Source organism: Triticum dicoccoides, chromosome 1B, assembly GCF_002162155.2.
Source record: "Triticum dicoccoides isolate Atlit2015 ecotype Zavitan chromosome 1B, WEW_v2.0, whole genome shotgun sequence".
Classification (NCBI taxonomy): domain Eukaryota; kingdom Viridiplantae; phylum Streptophyta; class Magnoliopsida; order Poales; family Poaceae; genus Triticum; species Triticum dicoccoides.
The window spans coordinates 188,760,032-188,768,558 of NC_041381.1; positions in this window are offsets into that span (position 1 = coordinate 188,760,032).

An 8,527-nucleotide genomic window follows, 5' to 3' on the forward strand; every position below is an offset into this window, starting at 1 on the left:
CTTCGACCAGTTTGGCTTGGTAATCCTACAGGCAGCCTGGCTCTGATACCAACGCTGTCAGGACCCCGACTCAATGCCACATCGATCCAGCATGTAACACCTCATATCACTTTGCGGCCTCACGCACGGTATTCCCACGGGTGTCGCCTTACTTTTGCCCGGGACCGTTTGCGCCTTTTGGCACACGTATATGATGGTGTCGCTAGCATCCATATGATAAAGAGCCCGGGCTGACATGGCTAGTCGTAAACCCAAAGTGGCACTAACTTACAGGGACAGGCATCCATGACCCAGCATCGAACGTGTCGGTCATCAGCGAGTGAATCCAGGCTGTAGCACTGGGCTAACAGGACTCCGGTGAACCAGGCTGTAGCGGGCTAGCAGGACTCCGGTATTCATCGCGTGACATTTCCCCGAAGGGACAGACACAGGATCGAAGAAGGACACATGCCGGCCAGCCTAAGTGTTCCGGAGCAGTAGCAAGCTACCAGGGCTCAGTGGAAGCACTAGGAGACATTTCCCGGTAAGAGAGGCTACTAAGGATAAACAACTAGATAGTCAGATCCCACACATAGCAATACACATTACACGTACGCATAACATGCAGGTATGTGCTGTACAACATGGCATCACAGCATAACTCAACAACTTATATAGATAAAGGCTCAGAAGAGCCATCATAGCATTTATTGCAAATAGGGGTCACAAAACCCATCATACAGAGCATACCAGCAACAAGCAGAAGCATTACATGTCTGGGTACAGACATCTACAAATGAAAAAGGCTGAAGAGCCTAACTATCTACAACATCCGATCAAGATCGTAGCTGAGGTACTAGCTTACTAATCGAAGTCCATGAGAACACTAGTAAGACTGAAGTCTCCGCTGCAAAAACATAAATAAAGCAACATGAGTACAAAGGTACTCAGCAAGACTTACATCAGATCCTATCATACATGCATTTGTATCAAGAGGGTAATGTGGGGTTTAGTTGCAGCAAGCCAGCTTTGACTCTGTGGCTATCCTGTTCTACGACTACCAGAAACTCTGGAGGTGAAACAACGTACACGAGTCCACTAATCACCACACAATACACTACTATGGACTCATCCCCGTCTCCCTACGAGAAGGCCATCCATAGCACTCACACTTGTCTTGAGCATTTTAGGGTATCCACTTCAAGTTGTCTATGTACCATGTAAGCATCCAAGAAGTCCATAACCGCGGACCCGGCTATTCGAATAGATCATGTTAACCCTGCAGGGGTGTACTTCTTCACACACGCTCTCGCCACTTACCGCCATGTACACGTCATGTATCTCGGCAACCTTCAAGCAGAAGCCTGGCGAGGGTGTCGGCCACGACCTGACTAACCACACAAGACTCTAATCCAGGTTTATCGCCTATTCAGGTTCCATCCGCAAGGAGATCCGGCCAGGGTTTCACTCACGGCCCCAAACGATGTGTGCAGGGTTCCCAAGCCCACCTCGCCGGATGGATCTACGCTTGGTACACCGTGCCACTGGTGCCTAGTCTGTCCCAAGCCCACCTGGCCGGGTGCCACTTGGTAGACTACTAACACTACCTACAAACACCAGAAACTAGTTGCGACTCCTGGACAGAGGTCAAGTTGGTTAATAAGTCGAGAGGGGTCGAGTTACCGGAACCCAATGTGTGGTAGTATCGAGTCATTGGACATCATACGTAGAACTCAGTGCTTAAGGACGGTTTCAGTGAGACAACCCACCATGTACTCCTACATGGCCTCTCACCGCTACCTTTACCAAATCGTGTTCACACACTTAACTCTCAGCACCAGAACATATCGTAACACTCCAATTCATTCCCAATGAATCAGACCTGACACAACTCTAAGCAATAGCAGGCATAGCATGGTAGGAACACATCAGTGGCTTCAATCAACTCCTACACATGCTAGTGGGTTTCAATTATTTACTGTGGCAATGACAGGTCATGCAGAGGAATGGGTTCAACTACCGCAGCACAAAGTAGCAGATGAATCGTTGTTGTCCTAATGCAATAACTGAGAGTAGGAGCGAGAGAGTAGGGTTTTATCGAAATGAACAAGGGGGTTTGCTTGCCTGGTAAATCAACAAGGGAGGCACTGCTTCACCGACAGGTACTCTGGAACGTCTCCGGAGCAGGACCTATCGAGAAGGAACGGTGCCGGCAATCAAAACACAATCATATGCAACAATATGATGCATGAGCATGGCATGTAGATGTGATGCTGTTTGAACTAATGCAACTAGTATTCAATTGAATGAAGTCCATTTGAACAAAAGGTTCAAATGCAACTCCAAAAATAAGTCTCTTAATATGCCATAATGTGTTTTCTCATATTCAGCATGTATAAGTTGGTTTGTCATGCATGAAACTAGTACAGATGGAAAGATTGCATTTTTCTGATAATTTTTCATATATAAATTATTTCAATCTGAGCTACGGTTGAATTTCTATGAATTTTTGAAGTTTAAATCAATTTCTGGAATTTCCTGATTTAATTTAAATCCAGAAATTATATATTGCGTCAGCATGACGTCATCACTACATCAGCGGGTCAACGCGGCTGTCCAGGGTCAAACCTGACGTGTGGGGTCCACACGTCAGTGACACTGGGGTTAACCCCGAGTCAAACCAGGGCTGATTAGCTTTGACTAAGCCCTGGGGCCCACTCGTCAGCGTCAGTAGGTGGGGATTAGTGCATAATTAACGGAGCCACGTCAGCCCGCCGGAGTTCTGGCCGGCGGCGACCAATAACGCGGCGGCGACTCGCCGGACTTGCGCTACAAGCGGCGTTTGGTCGCGCGAAGACCACCGGGGCGTAGCCCGTCGTCGTCCGCATCCAGGGGAGCTGGTGGGGGGCTGCGGGGGCGCCGGAGCTCACCGGAGCAAAGCTCACGGCGGCGGCCGGAGTTCGGGATAGCGCGGGCGTGGGGCTGCAGCTCGCGTTCGAGCGAACGGAGGGCACAGGCGGTAGCTACGAGGCAGCAGGAGCACATCGAGCTATCTACGCGAGGCGGAGGTGCTCGGGGGCACGGAGCTCACCGGCCATGGCGGACGGCGGCTTCGGGCGCTCGCGGGGCAGCGGCTACAGGGCACGCGCGAGAGAGAGAGGTGAGGGGAAAGGAAGAGGGGCTCACGGCGGACTCGCAGACCAGGCCGGTGTGCTCGGGGACGTCCTGCGTCCGGCGAATCGACGGCGATGGCGGCGAGGCGATCTCCGGCGTCGGTGGTGAAGAAGACAACGGCGTCGGCGATGGAGCGCGTCCGGAGGTGCGTGGCTTGACGAGGAGGTAGAGGGGGGTCGTGGCGGAGCTGGGAAGCATGTCAGGGAGGCGAGGGGATGCCAGTGGCCATGGCAACGGCGAGCGATGGCGGCGGCTGCGCTCGGGTGCGCTCGGGGAAGAGAGAACCAGGGAGGAGGGAGAGCGAGAGGGAGGGGAAAAGGACCCGGGGCGGTTGCGTGGCGACGTTCCGGACGTCCAGGCGTCGAGGGGGAGGACAGGCAGGCAGGTGCCGTGGCGGCACGACGGTGCGCACGCGCCGGCCACACGCCCCTGGCCTCCTGGCGCGAGGAGGGGGACGACTGGCGTCGGCCAGTCAGCTGGGCCGAGCTGCTGGGCCGATCGGGTAAGTGGCCCAGGTAAGTCTCTCTCCCCTTTTCTGTTTTCTTTTCTAATTTTCTGACATTTGTTTGATTTAATAAAATACTAAATCAATTTATTTGCTTATGCCAATTTTTGTAGGGGCTAATGGTATTATTCCAGAGCTCCTTTATAATTGGCATAATTTTTGGACCATATTTTATATATATAGAAATATATTTCCAATGCAAATATTTATCGAATTAATCCAAATGGCCAAAATAAATATCCATGAGCTCCTAAAAATATTGTTTTAAATTTTATCTCTGTCCAATAATTTCAGAGAGCAACATGAGCATTTTCTTGGACCCTTTTGGAGAAATTTTTATTTGGGTTATTTTCAAAAATGATTCTGAGGGTTCCACCAATCCTCATTTCAAATTTAAATGAAATTTAAATATGATGCACAACCGACTGGCTAGTCTAGGTCATACCAGACTAGGGATGTGACAATATACGGACTCCGGCTTCGAGAAGAAGAAGGGGAGGGCGGGTGGGAAAATAAGACAACTGAGGATTGAACTCAAAGATGAAGAGGCTCGAGTCAACTTGACGAGATATGCACCGGATGAAAAGAGAAGAGAACCAATGATCGGAAAACCAACTGCGTGATCCTAAAGAAAATTTTTGAAGGGGAAGAGGAGTAATTCAAAACACCTACGTCAAGATTCCTCACCAGAGCGACGAAGGGGGCTGAGGAGTAAAAAGAATTCCTACTCTCCGATATAACTAGACTCCGAAAACAGTTTTCTTCTAGACTCAACAACGGCCAAACTACACGATCAATCAAGGGGGCTCCTAGGGTCGGTCGAGGCTCTGATACCAACTTGTCACGCCCAATATGCGACCCTATCCAAAAGGAACTCGAAGGTCCCACCAAGGATAGACCTGCATATTGAAACGCTTTTGCAAGGTGGATATCATTACATCAACATTACATAATAGATGGGGATACATACAAAAGGCATACAATGCCACACGAATACAACATCACAATACAAGACAGCAATATCCGACTACGGATGAAACACAAACAGAAGCTCAAACGACATCCACCCTGCTAGCCCAGGCTACCGACCTGGAACCTATCCCTTGACCGAAGCAGAAGAAGAACTCAACGCAAGCAAGCATCGCTCTCGCGTCATGATCATCGCACAACCTGTACCTGCAACTGTTGTTGTAGTAATCTGTGAGCCACGAGGACTCAGCAATCCCATTACCATGGGTATCAAGACTAGCAAAGCTTAATAGGAAAGGAAGGGGTAAAGTGGTGAGGCTGCAGCAGCGGCTAAGCATATATATGGTGGCTAACATACGCAAATAAGAGCGAGAAGAGAGCAAGCAGAACGGTCGTCAACTAGTAATGATCAAGAAGTGATCCTGAACTCCTACTTACGTCAAACATAACACAGAAACCGTGTTCGCTTCCCGGACTCCGCCGAAAAGAGACCATCACGACTACACACACGGTTGATGCATTTTAATTCGGATCTGGTGTCAAGTTATCTACAACCGGACATTAACAAATTCCCATCTGCCTATAACCGCAGGCACGGCTTTCGAAAGATTATACCCTGCAGGGGTGTCCCAACTTAGCCCATGATAAGCTCTCGCGATCAACGAAGGATATACCTTCTCCCAGGAAGACCCCATCAGACTCGGAATCCCGGTTTACAAGACATTTCGACAATGGTAAAACAAGACCAGCAAAGCCGCCCGATGCACCGACAAATCTCGATAGGAGCTGCACGTATCTCGTTCTCAGGGCAACACCGGATGAGACTAGCTACGAGTAAAACCAACCCTCAAGTTGCCCCGAGGTGGCCCCGCAGGCAGCTCAGTTCGGACCAACACTTAGACAAGCACTGGCCCAGGGAGGCTAAAATAAAGATGACCCTTGGGTTGGCCGACCCAAGGGAAGGGTATAGGTGGTGGTGAGGCAAATGGTAAAACCAAGGTTGGGCCTTGCTGGAGGAGTTTTATTCAAAGCGAACTGTCAAGGGGGTCCCATAAATCACCCGACCGCGTAAGGAACGCAAACTCCGGGAACATAACACCGGTATGACGGAAACTAGGGCGGCAAGAGTGGAACAAAACACCAGGCAAAAGGCCGAGTCTTCCACCCTTTACCAAGTATATAGATGCATTAATAATATAAGAGATATTGTGATATCCCAACCAAAATCCTGTCCACCATGGAGAAATCTTCAACTTCACCTGCAACTAGCAACACTATAAGAGGGGCTGAGCAAAAGCGGTAACATAGCCAAACAACAGTTTGCATAGGAAAGGTATCAAAGGTTAGAGGTTCATGGCAATTTGGGATGGCTTGATGAGCAAAAGATAGGTAACGCAGCAAAGCGATAGAACGAAGCAACTAGCATAGCAATGATAGTAGTGAGATCCAGGGTAGCGGTCATCTTGCCTGAAATCCCGCAAGGAAGAAGAACGAGTCCATGAAGAAGACGAACAGATGAAGCCGAACCAAGCGTAGACGAACGAATCCTCACGATCGCAACGATACAGGAACTAACAAGAAGAAGCACACAACATGGTAAACACACCACACATGATCAAGGCATGATGCACAACAAGCATGATGCATGACAAGGCTACATGAAGCTACTCATGGCAAGAGATGATGCAAACAGAGCAACACATCAAGGCAAGTTTAAATGAGGCCGGGAACAACATATAACAATTCTGGTAAGTCCTCATATGCAAATTTCGATGTTGGTCCAGATCTGAATAAACCTTATGTTCAAGTTGTTAAACAGCAAGTTAAGATGCACAAAGATGATCTACACGAGATTCTAGTCAAGTTACATATAAAGTTCATTTAGTTCGGAGCTACGGCCTAGAAGATATGAGCAAAACAAGTGAAACATGGCATTGATGCAAAATGCATACAAACATCAAGCAAACACCTCAAAACAAGGATGCAACATGATAATATGAAGCTACATGCAATTCTAAGCAAGTTTCATATAGAGCACACTCAAAACGGAGCAACGGTGCAACACTCACACATGAAACAAGTTTAAAGGACAAGTTGTCCAAAACAGCAACTAGGCATATTGCAAGCATCAAAACAACATGCTACAGGACCTCAACAAGAAAACAAAAGGCATGGACATGATGTATAGGTAAAGCATAACAAAACATGAGCACTGAGCTATCTCCAGAAATCACTAGAACATGCTCAAACACACATGGCAAGATTGCAAATAATAACAGTTCAGACTTTGCAGAAAATAATATCAGGTTGCAACGTTTAGAGCTATCAAACAACATGTTAGAGGAACTTATCATGGCAAACAAAGGCATGGCATGATACTACTAAATGCATAGATCAAATGTCCTTTACTGACCATGAGCCAAAAAGGATCAGAAGATATGATGGCACCCATGTAAACATAGCAAGTTATATTACAGATTCAAACATGTCAGAAACAGAATTATGAAGGCATGTTGGTGAGCTTGTACCACTCACCACAGAGCAATATATGGCATGGCTAGGCAACCAACAGTAAGAAGACATGTTTATGAAGCTAAGCATGGCAAGAGCAAATTCATAGGGTGCATGGATCACTACCAACAAGCATGGCAACAACTGAACTTAATGTTAACAGGCTGACAGCAACATTATCAAGCAACTTTGGAGCAAGATATGAGCAAGCTACAGCAAGCTATAATTACAAACAGGGGCATGAATGGATAGGGCATAACATGTAGAACAAAACATATTTAGTGATCATCTCCAGATTATGCATAGAATGACTTGTAGCAGCAGGTTTATATAGCATCACGAAATAACAGAATCAGCCTAACAAAACAGCAACAGCGAGTACACTACTTAACAAGCTTGATTCACTCACCACAAAGCATTGCATGACAAGATAAGCATAGCATCAGCAAGAAGACATGTTTATGAAACAAACCAAGTCAAGAACAAGTTCATAGCATGCAAGGATCAACTACAACAACCTTGGCAAAATTGAATAACATGTAAATAATCTGCCAGGAAACATTTTGAAGCAAAAGTAGAGCACGAAAATGACATGCTAAGCTACTCCATAATTTCAACCAGGGGCATGAATAGATAGAGAACAACCACATGTTCAAAACATCCTTACTGAAGTAACTCAAAATATGCATGGATCTCTCTGTAGCATCATGTTTACATGGCATCAAAATAACAGCAGAACAGGGACTAAAATCAGCAATATCACGAAGCCTAGTTTGCATGCTTGTCCTAGTCACCACATTGATCACAAAAATACATGGTAAGCACCTCTGTAAAAAAGACATGGCATAGATCAAAACACATGTAGGCATCAACCTCATAGGATGCACATATCAATCATGGCAAAAATGACAAAAGAGCCCGTTCTGTTAACAGATAGCAGATTAACATCATGAAGCACTCTTGCAACGATGATTCAGGCATCAAGATTAGCTCAAATGCATATGATGCAATGGATTGAAATGAAGTACTCGTTGAGACGAACAATTTGACATATTACACGCACAAAACGGAGCTACGGATGGAGAGTTATGACGCGATGAATATGGCATGATAATGCAAAATATCAGGGACAGGAATTTTAGACCTCGCGGAAAAAGTCAATGGACGAGGTGGCCGGTGGATCTCGCCGGAGAACGGCGGCCGGAGCTGGAGAGGGCGATGGAGATGAGGCCAGGGGCGGCGGATCCGGGGCTCCTCCGGCCGAATCTCGTCGGATCCGGTCCCGGTCGAGGCGGAGCTCCGGCGGGAGCTCGGGGCGAGCGGGCGGCGCGCTTGGGCGGCGGCCGGCGAGGCGCCAGCAGGCGGAGCCGCGGGCGGCGCGCGGGCAGA